We start from the raw sequence: 20,951 nt of genomic DNA, 5'->3' as shown, positions 1-20,951 counted from the left end.
GATCTTAATCATCATGACCCTATTTGTCCGCTTAGACCTCACCACTGTGTTTAGAGATGCAAAAAAATCCAACATGCCAAGTTTAATGATCAGATTTAGACCTGTTCATGAACCGGGTAGCCTAGCGGCCTGACCCGGCCCAGTCCGCACCCCAGTTGGGCTTGGACATGTAATTAGGCCCGCGGACCTGACCACGGGCCCAAAACACCAAGCATAATTATATGTCGAGCCGGGGTTGGGATTTGTCAAAAAAACCCAGCCTAACTCATTTATATAATATAAAATATACAATATTTATTATAATATATTATTAATTTAGTATATACATATTTTATTTTTTTCTTTATAATTTCTCTCTCTTTATTCAGCCGCTTTAGTAGTGGCATGAGCTATATACTTCGAGCTTGGGCCCAAGCCCGAGCTTTAGGCTTTTTATGATGGTCGGGCTTGGGCCCAAGTTATAGGCCCGATGGTCGGGCTGGGCTCGAGCTCGGGCCTTAAAAAAATCTGTTAATGCAGATTGAAAGCCCGGCCCGGCCCGACCCATGAACAGGTCTAATCAGATTCATCCATTTGACCATTAAACTATAAAGATACCATTTTGACATACCAAATTAAATTGCCGCGTTATTCGTTCCAACTTAAAGCCTCAAAAGGGTGATCTGATGTTAGACCCATTCTTGACTCATTAGAACACCTGGACCAATGAATTTGAGCCTAATAGACCCAAAAATCCCAAAAAAAACCCAAAGATACCCCCACTTAAAACAAAAATAAAAAAGACAAAATCACATTAAAAGTTTATCAAATTTACATTTTCTACCACTAACAGCCCCAAATACGAGACTGCCATGATAGGTACGTCCCAAGCTCCCATTGGATGCACAAAACCTATAAAAACCACACCCAAATCAAAGACAATCTTTCACCAAAGAGGAAAAGTTTATTGATCATCATTTTCTTTGAAAAATCCTTGCATATTCTCTTGTAAAAGTTTTCTTGAAGCCCAAGCTTTGTGATTGGATGAATTTTAGACCTCTTCCTCTCATTTCCTCTATAAATACAAACCCAACTCATTCTTTGAGAAAGGAGGAAACCGAAGGGAGACCCCTAGAGAGAGAGAGAGAGAGAGAGAAAGAAAGAGAAGGGGAAGAAACTAGAAAGAAAGAGATCTAAAAGACAAGAAGATGAGAAAAGAGCATTTTTTCCCAACCTCTATAATCCCAAAGTCCTTGGAAGATCAAACTTCAAATCCGTCCATTTGCTTTTAGCTACAAGACTTGAAACTAAAAAGCGTACCATCCATCCAAGTATCTCATTCAGGATTCTTTGAACTTGTTCTCATTGCTAGAAAACTCTAGTCAAGGTACATATAAAAGGTAAGTCTTTCATTTTAGCTTTTAAATATGATTTCATAATCTCTATTTTTTTTTAGTTTTTCTAGATTGCTTGAGGTTTTAAAATGTTGGAAAACTTCATTTGCAATTTCTTCCTGACTAAGAATAGAGGCAGGGAGCCGAGGGCCTTAGGGACATCAGCCTAAGACCCGATAACATCACCTCAAAATTGGTCTTAGGAGAAGTTGAAAGCATGTTCCTCCAGATTTAAGAAATTCCTACAGCCATTTCTTTTTTCTTTTTCTTCATTTGAAATTGAGCTTAAACAACTCTCATATTGGGTTGCTACAGCAGTTTGGAGAGAGGGGTGCCTAATACTTTCCCTCTCCCAATTCTTGGGGACCTGAAATCTCTCAATTTTGTGCCTTTTCCCATGGAGAACGAAGTCACTATTGAAGGCAAATCAATTTTTTTTCGAATCTGAAAATGATGGCCCATTTCTTCTAAAAATATGTGGCAACTCCATCTTTTTGAGCCAACCATGAGCTTCCCAGAGCTCACAACACTCATTGTTGTAGACCAGTGTGTGCTCCGAGAAGATCATGGCCACCTCAAACAAAAGGAGTCGCCACCCATTTTTTAGAGGAAATGGGCCATTGTTTTCAGCTTTGGAAGTTTATTTTGTTTCTTTGATAGTGACTCCATTCTCTATGGGAAAAGCATTTAACTAAGAAATTTTGGATTTTAAGGATTAAGAGAGGGAAGGTGTTAGACACCCCTCTCTAAGCTATTGTATCAACCCAATACAGGAGTTATTTAGGCTCAATTTATGACAAAATAACTAACAAAATGATTATTAGAATATTTTAAATCTGGAGAAAAGCATTCCCACCTTCTCCTAAAATTGATTTTGGGGTGATGTTATTAGGTCTTTGGTACTAATTTCCCTAAGACTCTTGCCTCTTGGTCCATTTATCTTAGTCTAAAAGAAGTTGTGAACACTAGTTCTCCAAGATCCTAAAACTTTTAGCAATCATCACCTAAAAATTACAAATTTGAGCTAAAGATGTAATGAGAGGCTTACCTCTCATGTGTAATCTTGTTACTGAGGTTTCAACAATTAGAATAAGTTGGAGTGGAGCTTGGATGAAATGTTGAGTTGGGAGTGCTTCTGGTTGCTAATCTTCAATCAAGAAACCGAGGAAGCAAATTTAAAATTTAAGGCTCGAGTTGGGTCTTTATTTATATAGAAAATGAAGGAAAATAGGTCTTACTCTTGCTAGGGGTGTCAACAGTATTCGAAAATCCGGTTTCGAATTCAAGATTTGACATAATCAAATTGAATTCAGATAATTTGAATATCTAATTGGTTGAATTCAAGTATCCTATTCATACCGAATAACTAATCATATTCGAATTCGGATATGACTTGATTCGATTCAATAAATATCCGAATTCGACCAATTAATTAATTCTTATATATTATATATAAAACATTTAATTGTTTTATATAATTTATATATAATTAAATTATATAAATAGTTTATATATGTATATACTTTATATAAATAAAATTTTTATTAATTACCTAAAATAATTATATGGTCCAGTTAAAATCAAATCGAATTTGAATATTAATTTTCAATATCTGTCATATATCAAATCAAATTCAAATATCAAAATTTCTAATCTGATTCAAATTCGGATATTTCTTTATTCATTTCGAATTCGATCTATTTACACCCCTAACTCTCACCCAATCACAAAGCGTAAGCTTTAAGAGAGTTTTTTCATGAAAATGGCCAAAGATTTTGTTAGAAAAAGGTGCCCAATCAAGCTTTCCTCTTTGGTGAAATGATTCTCCTTGATTTGGGGTTGATTTTCATATGTTTTGTACATCCATTTGAGGTTTTGGGGCATGTATATCATTGTCGTTTTGTATTTAAGGCAGTTAGCAGCATAAAATGTAAATTTGACACTTTAATAATAACAATTTTGTCTTTTCTTATTTTTAAGTGGAGGTATCTTTTGGTTTTTGAGTTTTTTTAAGCCTAATTGGCTTAATTTTATTAGTCCAACTGTTTTAATAAGTCAATTAATGGGCTGATATCAACCTCAAACCTCTTGAGTTCTTAGTTTGGAACAACAGATATATTGATTTAATCTAATACATTGAAATGGAATCTATTTAGTTTAACGGTTAAATGGATGAATTAGGCTATTAAATTTGAAGTACAAGGGGTTTTTGGGTTTTTGAATATTGTGGTGAAGTTTGATTGGTCAAATAATGTTGGGATGATGGAGATCCACGACTGCATGATCCAATCAATGAGATTTGTTGAAATATTATATTAACTTGATGGTAGATTAAACGGGGGAATTTTAATATGAAATTTGATGGGTGAACATTTTTGTACATCTTAAATATGATGAAAGTAATGGATCTTTGATTGGAGATGTGGATTAAAGGATTTGGTTCAAATCAAAGTTTTGGCTTATATAAGCCTGATGGATCTTTTGATGTGTTGGGGTTGTTTTAGTTTTAAAAGCAGTGGTAAGTTATGTTTGGTCAAATAAGACTTGGATGATAGGGATATATGGTTGTTACACTATATTCAATGATATCTGCTAAAATGAAATATTGGGTTGATGAAGGGTCAAAAGATGGAATTTTTTTTATGAAATTTGGTGGGTAGGAATTTTTAACATCCAAAATCTAATGGAAAGGACGGATATATGGTTAGAGATGTGGATTGAAGGATTTGGTTCATATTAAGGTTTTAGCTTATAGTTTGTCAACTAGTGAGAAGGGTTGAGTAGAAATCTTTCTCGTTTTGGAAGGAATTTGGGGATATAGAGAAGAGAGGGTTTTAGACTTAATGAGAACTGCTTGGTTGTTTGGGGCTACATTTTCTTATATAATTTAATCGTAACCATCATATTGGAATCTTTATTAATCGGACGGTTAAATAAGGGAATCTTGAGTTGAAATTTGGCATGTGTGCAAGGATTAAGATAAGAAGTTAGGTGAATGATTCAGATTTGAGAAAGAATTTGTTGATTGAACATCACATAGATAGAGACCATCAGAGAGGAGGCTATTTTGATGAACTGTGGATTTTTGTAGTTTGGTCATAAAATGCATCATGCAATTAACCTTTAGTTTCTTAAGTCTAGGGGTCGTGTCTAATTGGATGTTTGATGTTGATTTCAATGTTCTCATTTGTTGTATGGGTTCCATCAAAAGTAAAAATTTTGGGTTTTGGCAAAGTCTCAAGTTAATCTGGTAGTGTTTTCAAGTTTTAGGTTTTAAAGTTAGGTATAAAGAGGTAGGTGAAGGAAGCGAGCAAAAATTAGGTATTGACAACCAATATACCATACCCTCGAATAACGTTAAAATGTCCCTTTGTGATCCACAGATCCCATAACCAATGGCCTTAATGCTTGTCCGATTTCTTATGCCCCCAATGACGATATTTCAGAGTTCAAATAGGTGAGGTTAATATGCTTCAAGTAAGATATGAATGGTGATTCAGTGATGGCGCATCATAGGAAGAGGAATAAACATTAAAAGAGGACTATGATATTTTCATACAAGCAACATCAATAAGAGCAAAAGCAATATCAATAGACAAAAGACAAGAACACAGAGAATTGGGAAGAAGAAGATGAATAATATCCTAGAATGAAGCTTGACACTTTCATACTTAGGTGCAATTTAATGTTGTAACATGACACTTCCCTTCCATTGTATATGCTTGTTTTGTTGACAAAAATACTTTTGTCAATAAGTATAGGGGCTATCTTTGGACTATAAAAAAAAAGACAAGGCCCATTTCACCAGCGTAGAAACAAATTTTGTTTATGTAGATACATGGATTTAGAACCTTTGGAGACTATGTTGTGAATACCTAAATAAGTGACTACAACACAATCACATTGTACTATAAACCCAAAACCCCACACTCAATCTAAGGTAGCCCCTACTTATTGATGGAAGTATTTTACTATTTGTGTTTAAACTGTGTGAAGAAGGAACAACTTTTGAATGTAGTAATGGATTTGAGCTAATTCCTAGTTGTAATTTCCATATCTGTAAGGTAATAAGCTCCACAACTTTTCTTAGCTAGAAAAATGATGGATCCATACATCATGTGCAATTGAAGCGCAAGGAATTTTTTCCATGGTTGCTTAGATGAAAATTAATTTGAAGTTTGCCTACTTCTTAATTATATCCCAACTCATTAGAGAATTATGATGGAATAATGAGGTTTTGACAACAAAAAAATTTTCTTTGAAAGGAAGGTAAAATCATTGTTGTGATAGTGATAATATCTGAGTTTCTTATATTGCAACAAAGAGAGAGAGAGAGAGAGAGTTTTAATTATTGGAAATAGAGAATTCAAAAGGGAATTGCTAGATATGATAGAGGCAGAAAATACATATTCGTTTGGGTCTGAAATAGACGTAATCCCCTCTTATCTTTAGTATGGGCATTGGTCTTCATGTTTTGAAGTTTGTGCTTGGTAATACATTTTGTTTAGATTTAAAACTCTTTTGTATGTATTCGTATATGCAGTTATGTTCTCTAGTCAATGAAATTATTCTGTTTCAAAAATTCAAAGAATTAGTTGGGCAAAAATGACCGGTGATTTTGATATTCATAGTTGTGACAAGGGAAGTCTTTGTCTAATTTAAAAGGGTAAAATACAAAAACCTCCCTTGAAGTTTCTGACAATCATAAAAACCTCCCCTATAGTTTCATTTTAACAAAAATATCCCCTTTATTTTTGAAAAATTCATCAAATACCTCGCTTCTGTCAATGACCAAGACGGAAAACGTTAAAGAGATGATCAATTTTTTTTCAAAATACCTATTTTACCTTTTCACGAATTAATGTGCATCTGGAACACTGTTCATCTTCTTCCTCACCACGCACGATGATGATAGAATGGTGGTGCACTCCCTCCTCCAGCCTTCCCTCTTCTTGAATTTTCCTCTGATTCTCTCTCTCTCCACCAACACGGAATAACACTATTCATCACTCCCCTCTCTCTATCATTCTTCAATATTCATCAATGGCATCTCTACGTCTCCTCTTGCTCTCCTTATTCTTCTTTTTTCTATCCGAGGCTTCCCCACGAGCCACTTTGTTTTCTCCTCATCACGAAAGATGGTGCAACCTACTGATATCTGACAACGTCCTGCTACAGTAGTGGAGATGGTTCGAGGAGATGATATGGGACTATCGCTAAAATTCAATGGTTTCTTGGATGAAATAAGTTCTGGTGGAGTAGTCATCATTGAACTAGTGTTTAATGGAGATCGAGGTGCTGGCCAAATGGGTCAAACTAATATTCCCAAATATTCTCAAGATCCTTTGCAAGGAATCGGTGGACCAATGACTAGGGCAAGAACAAAGATGATGAATGAGGCTTTACAAGGTTTAATCATGAAAGTGCATGACAAAGAGGCTGTTCTAGAAAATTCTAAGACTGTTCTAGAAGTGTCCAAAGCTCCACCAAGGATAATCACCAATCTTTATGTGCAAGACGATGAGCAAGGCTTGGATCTTGAAGAATAAGTTGGGAATCAATGACATAAGATGTATTTATGGGCTTGGCACATGGACATGATAAGAAAATGCCCAATTCGCATGCTAAGATGTATTGATGGGCTTGATGGGCTTGTTGGTCATGAATATTGTAATATATTGATAATGAAAATAAAATAGATAACTAATAAAAATAAAATAATTACAAAAATTATAAAAGTAATAAAAATACTAAAAATATATTAAGTTAGTCATGAATATTGTAATCTCAAAAATACAATAAATATAATAAGTATAATATATTAAATTTAAAATGTTAAATAACAGTAGTTTAATATCCAATAATTATTAAAAATTTTTCTGTTAAATTACAAAACAAATATAGATTTATACATAATTATTGACAATATATTTATAAAAACTATAAATAATTGCTGAAAATACAAAAAATATTAATTTTAGTATATTAAATATATAATAATTATAGATTAAGATCTTAAAATCATTATTAATGAATATTACTTTTTCAAAGTTATTTTTCTAGAATTATTAATTGATATAAGTGAAATTGGTTATTTAAAACATTATCTAGTTATTTAAATAATATCCTTATTTAAATTTTGTAATTTTAATTATTAATTTAATTTAATAATCTATACAACTTTATTGTATTTATTGTTTTTTTGAGATTACAATATTTATGACCAACTTAATATATTTTCAGTATTTTTAGAATTTTTGTAATTATTTTATTTTTATTAGTTATCTATTTTATTTTCATTACCAATATATTTTCAATTATTATGCATTTTTTCTATAAATTTTTAATAATTATTGTTGATTAAATTAATTTTATTTATTAGATATTAAAATATTAATTTAGATGAAATTAGGAGTGCTGATCACAACCTGGTTTAATTCAGTTGTAGGCTATTTGGTCAACCAGATCAACATGGTCGGGTTGGGGATTTGGTTACCCAAAATCTATTGACCATTAGTGAAAACCAACTAAATTGGGTTGTATTGGTTTGGGTTAATTTTTTGTTTGCTCAATTGGTTTAAAAGATCAGATTGAAAACTTAATTTTAAATTTTAAAAATTACATTAACATTATTAAAAAATAAACTTATAATATAACATATTTGAGACTAATAAATATGGAATTTCACCCCTTTTCCATATTAAAAATTATATTTAAAAAATAAAAATATTAATATATATCTATGATTGGGTCATTCAATTTTGGTCAATTTACAAATGGCCACAACAAAACCGATCTCAATTTCAATCTAAAATATTAGAATCTGGGCAATTCGGGTGTTGGTTGGTTAAATCAGTTCAATGAACAAGCTTAGCTGAAATAAATTATTTCTATTTTTGTATTTTAAAATGTTATTAAAAGTATTATAAATATAAATAATTAATCATTATTTTAAAAAGTTAGAAATATAAAACAATTGTATATACTCTTATGTGTTTGATTGTTTAGCTTTCCTTAACAAATTTCATGCATTGCACGGGTCCTCACTAGTTAATTAATTAATGTGTTATTAGAATTGATTTTCCCACTATCTTTCCTTTTTAATAAAAACTGGATGTCTGGAACATAAAAAATATCTACTCATTTTTTCTTTTTTCCCATCCCTTTCTAACCTTTCCCATTTCGTCAAAATCTTCCCACAAATCAAACGTGACCTAAGGTATGAATGGCAACGGGGCAGGTTCGAGGCGGGGATTACATTCCCCATCATCGACCACGACCCCCAAATCACCCTCTGTCCCCATCCCTGATCCCCAGAATCTCCCCTCCATCCCCAACCCCGATGGGGATGAATTCCTCGTCGGAGACCCAAATCCCCGACGGAGTGAGAGGTTGAGACAAAGAGATTTTGATTGAGAGAGAGAGAACCGTTGGGATAGTTAAGATCGGCGAGGAGAGAGAGTTCGATGGGTGACGACGTCACGACGACGATAGGCAAAAGTTAGAAGGACTGATGACTGAAACTCTTCTTTATCTATTCTCTATCACTCGAGAAGGCACTGAGCTAGGGTTTTGAGTCTTTTGCGGCGACGACGGGCGACAGTGACGGCGGTCAGCGAATCGGTGACGAAGACGAAGGCAAGCATGAAGTTAGGGTTCACAGATTTAGTTGTTCCAGATGCAGAGTTGAGAGTTCTCGACTTCTCTCTTCTCTCTGTTGTGGGTTTTAGTTTAGTGTTTTACACTTTTACTATTTTTCAAGTTTTAATAATTAATATTTTAAAAACAAATAGTATTATATAAATATATAAATTTATAATATATTATATATAAATATTAATCGGAGATGGGTTGGGGCGGGGATTGCATTCCCCGTCCCCGATCGGGGATTCAGGGTAGCCTCATCCCAACCTCGACCCGAACCCTGCCAAGGTAACCCCATTGGGTCGGGGAGCCCGGGTACCCGTGAAGGACGGGGAAAATTGCCACCCCTATCCTAAGGTTTTAAAAATGACATATTCCTAAACGGTGGATAATATGTGTGGTAACCAAATCTTATTTCTTTGATTTTGGTTGGGTTTCTTCGCAAAAATCTAATTGCCAAAACTTGTCCGTTGCTTTTCAAACACCTCATTAATTATGAACACTTGCCCGCTCTTCTTGACTTCACGAAGTACCATAACTTCGATTTAGCACATACCTCATTGGTCGTCCATAGCTTCATACTGTAGATCTTAGAATGCTCATCTATGTTGCAGAGAAGAGCCCTCTCCACCACCTGATATTGGTGAAACCTAAAAGTCACAATTTCTGCGAGAGGAGAGGAAATATTAAAAACCCTAGAAGCTTCTTTTTCTCTCCCTAGTAGTTTAGTGAGTCTTGTTGAGATGACTCTCAAGTCTCAATGGCAACTTAGAGATTGTAACGGCGACCATCAACTCTTCCGATCTCTTATCTCTTTGCACTGACAATGTCTAAGTGCTATTTGAACCGACAACCACCACTACGCAATTCTGCAATACTCCATATCTCTTGTAACCGCGACCTTAGGCTTGCAGCGGCAACTTCCACCCACCTGAGCGGCAGCTGAATCGGGGTAGGCTCTCTTGGATCTTGCAAATTCCATTGAAACCGAATATGTATTAGTGAGGTTTCTGTTTTGAGTCTCAGTGGATAGCGCAATCCCTTGCCCGTGGAAGTTATGCCGCATGAAATCTCTTGGGGTTTCACTCAAGCAAGCCTGGAGTTAGGGTTTTTCTACATAAACATCTTTTAAATTATGAGTCTAGAAATTTGAAGGTAGAGAGTAGATGTACGGTATGGACTGTTAAAGAAGTCAGAAGGAGATCCAAAGACATTACATGGAGAAAATTAGTTTTGTTTTTGTGTAGCACTGAAGGCATCAAGGGAAAGAACCGTTGGTTATCTCCTGGAAACGATTCTGATCGTGTGAGAGTGCAGAAGAGTGAGGCGAGACTTCTTCTACAAAGAAGGGCGTCGCTCTTAAGCCTGGGGTACATTATAAATCCTTACTCTATCTTTTTCTCTTTCCTACTAAACCCTAGTTTCTACTTTCTATTTCACCCTCTTTTGGTGTCATTGTTTCATTTTCTTGGGTACTAGTAATCTAAATCTGTTGTTTGAATGTGGTAGATATCGTTGCGGAAATGTGCAATTTGTTAGGAATCACATCATGGATCTCTGTGAGTAAAATATCTTGAGCTTCAGTGTTCTTCTTCGATCTCTTTTCGTGATTTGTTTTGTGATTATTTTTTTGGTTTTGCTTGATCAGGCAGCGAGCTCAAGGTGAAACAAGCAGACGCATCGACAGAGTACCCTTGCTTGAGGTATGTATGAATATGTCAATGTTTATTTCTTTGATTTCTATAACCATAGATCGTAAGGAAAAAACCACAAAAACAAAGTAATGAACAAAATATTCACACAGGGCGGCATTCAGTGAGTTTTTTTTTTTTTATTGGCAACACAGAATAAATCTTTCATAATTTTAATCCAGAATGTATGATTTTAAAGAAAATATTTGGATGGTGGTCAATAGTTCTGTTTGAACTCTCTAAAAAAATGATCCATGGATGGAATGGTCTAAAGACATTGGATCATGCAAGCTTTTGCTGTAAGCCCTCTTATGTAGGAGCCATCAAATTATGGGTACTGATATTTTAGTATTTGCTATATGGTAAATATTCAAGGTCCCAGTCAACAACTTTGGGTCCCTTGTCTCCATATACGAGCCAATCTGTTCATCCTAGTCTTCTTTAATGGAAAACAAGGATGATGTGCCTAAAGGAGATAAGCTTCTTGTAGGCTCCTGTTATTGCAAGGTGCCTCTCCACCTGCCAAGTATTTCTCTCACCAATTAGGCTTCCATGCATTGCCTCATTGGATTTGTTGGCTTTTGTGGAAATTGTTACCATGGGGTTCTTATATGTGGTGCATAATTCATTTAGGGAAGGTTTCCCCTAAGTCAATTATATGGTTAATGTAATCCTTTCCCCCTTTTGGTGTCTGATCATAAACTACTTTGTAGCAAGCTAAGTGGATTAAACTAGATTTTCAAGGATCAGAGATTCAGTGTGCTTGGGTTGGTGGGGTTGTCTTCATAGGGAATTAAACATTGGTCTTAGGATTGTTAACTTTTCAATTGCTTGACCCTCATCAACCTGGCTCTTTTAGAAGAAATGGATGAAAAAGAAAACAAAATTGATGCTACTTATGAGTTATGGCTTAGAATATTACTGGTTGATTTTATCTTCCCCCAAGAACTCCATTTCTATTTCCATAGATGCTTAAGAGAGGGATGATATTCAGATCTCGCACTAATATCACAATATATATATATATATATATATATATATAGAAAAATAGGAGATAGTTGATTCCTAACTCTTAAGTTTTATTCAAAACTAATTTGTAAGCTTTTATTAATGGCGTAGTTGCTTACCCGTGCATAAAGACACGAATATGACTAATAACAACAAAGAAACTTGTACTTCTTTCTTTATGGATAGAACCCACAACTCCTTTTATGTGGTAGTAAAAGAAGCTTGCCTTGGAGTTTTAAAGAACACGAGGATCAAAGGCTGATTTTTTCTAATACTAAACAAACCACAATCAATGGAATTCCTAAAGTTGTTTTTTGAAGATAAATAAAAGGGAAAATTCCCGATTAGTACCCTGTACTTTGGGCCTAGTGCCACTTTGGTCCCTGAACTTTAAAATGCGACAATTTAGTACTCAAACTTTTGAAATGTGCCAATCCAGTACCTGTCGTTGGTCAGCTGTTAAGTGGCATGCAAAAGGACACAAATGCCCTTCGAGTGTCATTCAGTTTTCTTTATCAACCATTAGAACTAGTTTTCTTCCTTCTCCCACTACTCCAACAACCATCGATAAATCTAACTCATTCAACCATATCCACCAACCCCACATGCTCAGGAAATGCACATAACGTTTTCTCATCTTCATTAGAGCCACTCAATTCCAGCCTTTTCACCTATAAAACTTAACCCACCCCAACTCCCTTTGCAACGATGGATCTCCTCTTGGAATAGCCCTCTTCTTCGCCATTACTCTAGCTATGTGGGCCATTGGTCCATGGAGCTTGTTACTAATGGTGGATAGGATCCACCTATTTGCAATCATTCAGTTACTATCAAATGGTACAACACTAAGCGATCACTTTATAGCCTGCGGACCCCCACTCCCATTAAGCAGCAGTGTGTAGGGCCCAAAGCCCGTAAAACATCCATGAAATATATTGCATGCCCATCAAAAGTGGGTTGGACTGGACACAAGGCTCGGAGGCAATTACACTTCAGTATTGAACCAGCAGTGGGATGGGATAGTCATCACTCAAGCTGATTTTCAAGCTCTCCAAGCCTCCAAACGTGAATTTGTGGATCCTCTAGGAATATTACGAAGCTGGAATGACAGTGGCTTTGGAGCTTGTTCAGGAGAATGGGCAGGGATCAAGTGCGTTGAAGGCTAGGTTATGGCGATCCAACTCCCTTGGAAGGGATTGAGCAGCCATATCACTGAGAAGATCGCCCAACTTCAAGCTCTTAGAAAGATTAGTCTACACAACAATGCTATTACATGCATGATTCCTACATCTCTTGGGTTCCTCCCCAATCTGATAGGTGTTCAACAACTAACTTTCAGGTTCAATTCCTCCTTTGATTGGTTCCTGTCCATTGCTTTAGACTCTTGACGTTAGACTTTCAGGTTCAGCGGACTTGCAGAAATCCCCTGTAGCTCCAAAACTAGAGACCCCTAAGTATTGCCCGTATCCTTCTACCAATGCTGAATGCTCCTGTTTCTGCTAAATCTTCACCCAAGCCTCATTCCTTTGGCGTCTACTTTCCTCGCTCTTGGAACCGTAAAATGTTGAGGTCATTGAGGGACACAGCAAATGAGACACAACCCTCCAACAGTGTCTATTATGGTTCAATATTAAGGTAGAAGACAATCTTCTTGAGGAAGCGGTTGCAGTTCATAATGAGCAGGATACTTATTTCTGTAGAAGAAGATGATGAACAATGTTTTGAAGGGTAATTTTATCATTTTCAAAATATTTAATACATACATGCCATCACGTGATACACATAGTTGACGGTCTGTTAACAATAGGATTGGCACATTTTAAAGTTCGGGGACCAAAGTGGCACTAGACCCAAAGTACGGGGTACTAATCGAGAATCCTAAATAAAATATAAAATTTATTCAAAGAAGAAGAACAAGGTATAGAAAAGGTGATGAGAAATCACCTATACCCAAAAATTATCCATAGATTTCTATTTCTATTTACTTAATTATTATCCATTGGTTTATCTAAATCTTGTGTCTAGCCCAAGTTCAACGGCGGATTTCAATGGAAAGCTAATGGAAGGAGGTATTTGTCTCATGGTCATAGTACAAGGGGTCTTTCTCGCAAAATAAAGTACATGGGGGGTATTTGTCATAGACCCCATAATATAGGGGGGTCTTTGTAATTTATCCAAAAAATAATTTAAGCACCAATAATTTAACAATGATATGATTTTAAAAATGATGAAATAAAATCACGCAGATTACTCATATAGTTGGGATGAGCTTGAATCTCTGCCTGAAGAAGATTTTGGGACTTAAACAAATATTTTGTGCCTTACCACAAAAGTAATTAAATATAAACTAATATTTCTTCTACACAAAGTACATACATATATGCATGGATGGATAAGTGATTAAAGGTAAAGTGGGCTTGGGTTTAGTTAATCTGGGCTAGGTTTAAGCTGAAGTCTCAGTAAAGGCCTAATCACAAGTAAATTGGGTCAAGTTCTTATTTTATTGTTAAATCCAAGCCCAGCCCAAAGCTGGAAGATACAACAAGTCCAATCGGTGCCAAGGCAATGAAGTAGAAACTAGAAAGTAGAAACCAACGGTTTTATTGAATTTTTTTTGAGCGGTTTTATTGAATTTTACTTCCCTGTAATATGAAAACTCAAAGTGAACCTATGAACTTTATTGTAAACCTACTACCTGATATCATAAGAAAGAGGGAATCGATTTACCTTCAAAACGGGGGATCTCTTCCCTACCCTAAATTGTGAATTATGACCGTTAAGAGTGTCTCGTTGTTCTTTTCCCAACGGCACTGAACTGAGAAGGATTCGCCGGCAGAGATATTATCCTAGGGCACAGAACGACAAGGCCTTATTCACAATTCCAGTTCTTGACATATCCCTGTTTCACTGATGATCGCCGGATGAAGTTATTAGTTCTTTCTCTTTGGGTCTTCTTCAAGATCTGGTTTCTTCATCACAGTCTTTCTGCGGCACTGAACAACAGGTTTAGACAGATCTAGTTCTTAAGAGAGTCCTGTTTAACAATCTCGCCGGGTAAGGTTATTGGCTCGATAATGCTCGCTCTTCTTAAGATCTGGTTCCATTGATATATTTTCTTTCTAATTTCTTATACAACGAAAAATGCATTGATCTGTTCCATTGTTTCTGGTTTTTTGTGGTTTCCGTTTTTGTCTTTGAATGGAGATTTGAACGGCTTCACTTTTGATTTTAGTTAGGTTACCCTCGTTTTTTTTTTTTTTGGTTTGGAGAATCTTGCTTAGTTTTCTGCCTCAAGAAAATCTCGGTAGGACTATTTACCTTTGCTTTCTTCTTTTTTCTTCCTTATATTCCGAAGTCTATGCTTCTGTTCTGGCTTAATTTCATATAAGTATAGTTATAGATGTATAATGCTTATTAGTGGCATTGGGTTTAGTGTTCACAGTAACTATTTAGAAGACCTTCCAGTGTACCTTTTTGTTCAATTCAGGTTTCACAGAACTCTGTCAAGATAATTTCATTATGTCTCATATTGTGATCTTTCTTTCTCGTTTTATCTATTGCTTGAATTTCTGGGTTAAGCAGTGTTTCAGAGGATTCTATTAAGAATTATTTTAACTGTGTTATTTATATTTGGTTCTCGCAATTTTTCCTTGTGGAATTATGGTGGACTAATCCAAAATAGTTAACACGAGATACCCTTTCCCATGGCAATAAAATAGGTGGATCTTTCAATTCCAGCAGTCTCTCCACCTCTTCAGCTCTTCCAACTCCTAGTTGTTTGCATTCCTTCTGAATTTGGTAGCCTCAACTACATTATTTCCAATCTGTTCACAGTCCTTGGTGAAACAATGCTCCTTGGCAGGCTTTACCAAGAATAACTTTTGATCATTGGCCAATCTCTTTGTCCAAGGACGATTTAAGGGGAAGGGGTCCATCTCCTTTCCAGTTTGAGAATATGTGGCTTTATCACCCAGGATTCAAAGAAAAAGTTAGGGAGTGCTGGACAAAGAATAACCCAAGGGTTAACTGGGAGGGTATGAAGTTCCATCTGAAGATAAAACATTTGAGAACAAAAATCAAGGATTGGAACATACAATAGTTTGGGAGACTAGAGGAAAAAAAGCAAGAGCCAAGAGGTAATTGATCAAATTGAGATATTGGACAATAAAGCAGTTGAAGGAACCTTTGGAAAAAGGGAAAAGCAGGAGAGAGGGACCTTAAGGAAGGCATTGGAAGACATCTTGTTTAAAGAAGAAATAAGTTAAGATAGAAGTCCATACAGAATTGGATAAAAAGAAGGGGATATTAATACAAAGTTCTTCCATGCTCTAGCAAATGATAGGAGAAAAAACTTCATTTCTAAGTTAGAGATTGAAGGTAAAACAACTAAACAACTAAAGCACCAGGTCTAGATGGGTTTACGATGGCTTTTTTCAATTCTTTAGTAGGGGGGGGGGTAATTAATCTAGGGTTGAACTCAACATTCATTGCATTGATTCCGAAAAAAGTTGGGGTAAGTCATCCTAAGGAGTTTAGATCCATCAGCTTGGTTAGTAGCTTGTATAAATTCATCATTAAGGTGTTATCTCAAAGACCTAAATCTGTGCTCCCTTCTATTAACTCCCCTAATCAAGGAGCTTTTGTTATGGATAAGTAGATCGTTGATCAAATTCTAATTGCCAATGAGAGTGCGGAGGAGGTGAAAAGAAATGAAAAAAAGGGCTTGGTTTGTAAACTTGATTTGGAGAAAGCTTATGATTTGGTGGGTTGGAACTTTCTATTGGAGGTAATGGGAAATTATGGGTTTAGAGATAAGTGGTGTAAGTGGGTTCAAAGTTGTGTAAGTACTTGTCACTATTCAATTTTGGTAAATGGTATAGTTGTGGACCACTTCCTAGTTATCAAGGGAATTAGACAAGGGGACCCCTATCCCCCTTCTTATTCATCGTAGTAGATGATGTGCTTGGTATCCTAATCCAAAGAGCAAATAGTAGGGGTCTGGTGAGAGGTTGGAGAGTGGGAAGGGAAAGAGTGCTTATCACTTACCTGCAATTTGCTGATGAAACCATATTATTTTGTGAGGGAGATGATAGAAGATGGGTGGAAAATCTGAAAGTGGTGATCCAAGTGTTTGAGAAGATGTCAAATTTGAGAATTAACTTCAATAAGAGCTGAGTGGCGGGGATCAATATGGATGAAAGAGAGGTGTCAGAGTGTGCAACTATTTTGGGCTGTGAAGTATCTCAGTGGCCAAAGAATTACTTGGGGTTACCCTTGGGAGGAAACTCAAGAAATGCAAGTTTTTGGAGCCTAGTGGTGGATAGGTTTAAAAAAAGATTAGCCTCTTGGAAGAGGAATTATCTTTCTTTGGGTGGAAGAATTACATTGATCAAACCAACTTTGGCCAATTTGCTTGTCTACCTTCTTTCAGTGTTCAAGATTCTTGTTGGGATTTGTAGAAGCCTTGAGAAGTTAATGAGGGATTCCTTGTGGGAACATGGGGAAGAAAGGAAGGATCATAGGGTTGGATAGGAAGTGGTAAGTAGAAGTAGAAAGTTTGGTGACTTAGGGATTGGGAACATCTAGAAGAGGAATATGGCTTTGCTAGGAAAATGGTTGTTGAGGCTACTAATGGACAAGAATATTAAGCATCCATGGGCTAGCAGCTGATGGCTAGGATGCAAGAGTTTGGGCTTGAGAAATTAGTGTGGTGCCTTGGAAAGCTATTCATGCCATCCTTCCGTATTTCCTACCCTTTGTGAGGTACTACAACCTTTGTTCTGGGAATTTGGTAAGGTTTTGGGAACATTTGTGGGTGGGGGATTCTTTATTTAAAGATCAATTTTCATCTTTGTTCTCCCTTTCCAATTACAAAGATGAACTTGTTTCTACTTTTCTATCCTCTCCTGGCATGGGCCCTTAGCTTGATTGGGATTTGAGGTTTAGATGGGGATTCAGAGAATTAGATGTTGATAGTGTCTTGGCTTTGTTTCAGATTCTAAAAAATGTTCTCTTGGACCTCTCTAAATTGGACTCTCGAATTTGGACCCTTTCCTCCTTTGGTTCATTTACTTGTGCTTCTTTTTTCAAAGCCTAAGTCAACCTTCTTCTAGTCCTGGGCTCTCCTTCCTTGTTAAAGAAGTGTGAGGGAAACCAGTCCTGCCAAGGGTTGGGGCACTTTGCTGGGAATTATTCTTGGAAAGAATAAACACTTATGATCTACTTCAAAGAAAGAAGCCTTTTTGGTGCTTGTCTCCGAACTGGTTTACTCTTCGTAAAGCCAATGGTGAGTCTTGCTACCACTTATTAATCTTCTGTCCTTTTGTTTCTTCTATTTGGGATTGGTTTCTTTCTCCGTTTGGTTGCAGGTGGATTCCCTCTCCAAATCTATAAAGCCTCTTTGACTATTCTGCGGGTAGCAGGACATAGAAGAGGGGAATATTGTGGAGATGTACAAGAGCGATGGTTTTCTAGGCAGTCTGGGAGGAAAGAAACCAAAGAATTTTTGCTGAAAAAGAGAGAAGCAGAGAGGCAATCACTACTAGAGTGGTTCATTGGATAAAAACAGTGGAGATTTTTAATGACATTCACATAGAGTTCCTGCTGAATACCTGGAAGGAAGTGGTGGTCTCAGCTCCAAGTAGAAGTGTTGCTCATCGCTATGGATCTGCTTTGTGCAGGTTTTATCAAGTTAAACTTTGATCACAGCAGTGAAGTTTACCCTGGACCATTAGGGATTAGTGGAGTCTTTAGGTCAGAGGAAGGTTAAGTCATAGCTTTGTTTTCAGGCCCAATTGGTGTTGGGGATTCACTGCAAGCAGAAATTATGGCATTGATGGAGGGTGTGAAAAGGGCTAAGGAGCTAAATGTCAACAGCCTGATTATTGAAGGAGACTCTAAAGTGGCAATAGGCTGGTTAGGGAAGGAAGATGATGGCATGTGGACTTACCTGAATGAAGAAGACTTTGCAAGTGGCTGACTCAGGGTTTGGAGGTGAGATTGCGGTGGGTGGGGAAGTGCCAATTCATTTTCCGATGCACTTTCCAAACAAGGGGTGGGAAGGAATCAGTTGCTTTGGGCTACATTGTAATGTTGTATCTTTTTGGGGGAGAGTTAAGACAGTTTACTTCTTTCCTCCTTGATTCATATTTTTAGTGAAAAATTTCTGTTATTGATCAAAAAAAAAAAAAACAACAATGTTCCTCAGCCAGAGAAAAAAAGACAAGGGAAAGAGCCTTTGGAGAGGCAAATGAGCACACCAGGTATCAGACCAAAACCTGTGTTTACTGCCATCCCCAAGCTTGAAGCCAAGGCCAGCTGAAAATGTATCAAAACAGCTTTCAATACCCTTCCAAAGTGAACAACCATAAAACAAGAGTACGGAACCTGAGTTCCTATCACCATCCTGAAACCGAACTTAGCAGAAACTAAGGATCTTCACCAACTTCCCCTTTCAACTAAGAACCTCCAGAACCGCTTTATATAGGAAAAGCTGCACTAATGTTCTCACCCTAGTAACAACCAAGTCCACCATATTTGGGCGAGAAAACAACATCGCAACTCACTAAGTGAATTTTATCCTTAGCCTTCCAACATCTCCAATGGAAATCCTGCTGCAACCTCGCAAGTTTTCTTGCCAAGGCACTTTCAATTGAAGTAACCTTACCACCTTTTGGGAGGTATTTGGCCTTCCAACTGGCTAGCTTTCTCTTAATGCTTTCAAGGATAGGCTCCCAAATAGCTTAGGAATTACATTTGGGTCCTAAAGGCAAACCCAAGAATTTAACAGGCAACTGAGAGGCTTGGAAATTCAAGATTGCCACAAGCTGATTGAAGTGGTCCACCTGCCCCATTGGGATGATTGTACTCTTCTTGAGGTTGATGTTCAAACTGGGCACCACTTCAAACCAGCTGAGGACTCCCAATACACTTGGTTAATATTAGCATGCTGATATTCATCAAAAACAAATGTCAGCATGCTGATTTGTAGTTGAGCTATATTAGAATTGCTGTTGATGGCTGTAATGGCTTCTTGAAGGAATAAGAGAGAAAATAGGGATAGAAAGAAGAGAAAATACCTGGAATCATTCACAGGGTGCCTATAACCACTCTAGGGCATGGGAATCACTCACCATAGTTGGCATAAGCTGAAGAAAACTCATAAACTTCGTTGCTTTTTGTGTAAAATGTCCATACATATTTATAGACTCTAAACTCATAATAATCCTAAGAAGTCCAAAAAGGGTCTTCAAAATATCTTATTTAATAATAGATAACCCAACACCCCTTATTCCACCCTGAAGTTGTGAAAATCTGGAACCTTATCCCCCTCCTCAATGGACTTGATAGCTTCTCAAACTTTTTCCTCCTCAAACAGTGCTTCCAGATATAAGCCTTTGAAGAGGAAGAATGGACGTCCACAAAGACCTTCAAAATATCTTATTTAATAATAGATAGCCCAACACCTGTTAAAGAATTCCACCATGAAATTGTCATAATCTGGAGCCTTATCCCCCTATCCAATGGGCTTGAAGGCTTCTCAAACTTCTTCCTCCTCAAATAGCACTTCCAGCTATGAGCCTCTGACCTTGAGTATCTAATAGCTGGGCAAAAGAAAGGCCTTCTAGAGAGGTCTTCTCTTAAACTCTTCTTTATACAAAATGGAATTCTCTCTATATTTGGCATTGGCCATTTTGTGAAAGAAGTGAGAGTGGCTCTTTCCTTCCCTGAACCATTCCAATGGGCACTTTGTCTCCATCTAACTTCCTCCAGGAGTGCTACTTTATCAAACATTTGCTTCTCTTCTTCTATTCCCATCCTCTTCCCATGGCCCCAAGGCTTCCTATTTTTTATCCACCTCTTTGATAATTTTCAAGTAGGCTTCCTTCATTGCCAAAGATTGCACATATTATTTTTTAATCCACACTTTTAAATCTCTTTACAGAAACCACAGTTTCTTAGCAATAATTGTAGAGAAGATGGGGGTTAATATTGTAATTTACTGCTGTATTTTTTCATTATTGTAAGGACAAGATTGTCCATTTACACAATATATAAATATATCTCTTTCTGGGCGTGTGGCATAGTAACAAACACAACCAAATCATGTTTCTCTATTGTTTCATCTCTGTTTTGACTGGAACTGACAATAATGTGCATGCTTGAGCCCTCCACCTTACACACACCAAACACATCTCCAAAGACTCCAATCCAAAAACCTATGTTCATTACTGAT

The 20,951-nt window shown here is 36.6% G+C and overlaps 1 long non-coding RNA gene across 3 annotated transcripts in view; it reads left to right on the top strand.

Annotated features, from left to right (window-relative positions):
• The first annotated feature begins 9,423 nt into the window (after positions 1 to 9,423).
• Positions 9,424 to 20,951, top strand: part of LOC148790384 (uncharacterized) — a 58,445-nt gene continuing 46,917 nt past the window's right edge. For all 3 annotated transcript variants that reach the window (XR_016078231.1, XR_016078232.1, XR_016078230.1), the window contains exons 1-3: positions 9,424 to 10,387; positions 10,527 to 10,576; positions 10,666 to 10,720. This is a non-coding gene — a long non-coding RNA (uncharacterized LOC148790384). The remainder of the gene's footprint in view (positions 10,388 to 10,526; positions 10,577 to 10,665; positions 10,721 to 20,951) is intronic.

This window comes from Nelumbo nucifera, chromosome 7 (genome assembly GCF_055504915.1).
Source record: "Nelumbo nucifera cultivar China Antique chromosome 7, China Antique-T2T, whole genome shotgun sequence".
Lineage (NCBI taxonomy): Eukaryota > Viridiplantae > Streptophyta > Magnoliopsida > Proteales > Nelumbonaceae > Nelumbo > Nelumbo nucifera.
Note: the sequence above shows the minus strand (reverse complement) of the source record. Positions and strands in the feature narration are given on the sequence as shown.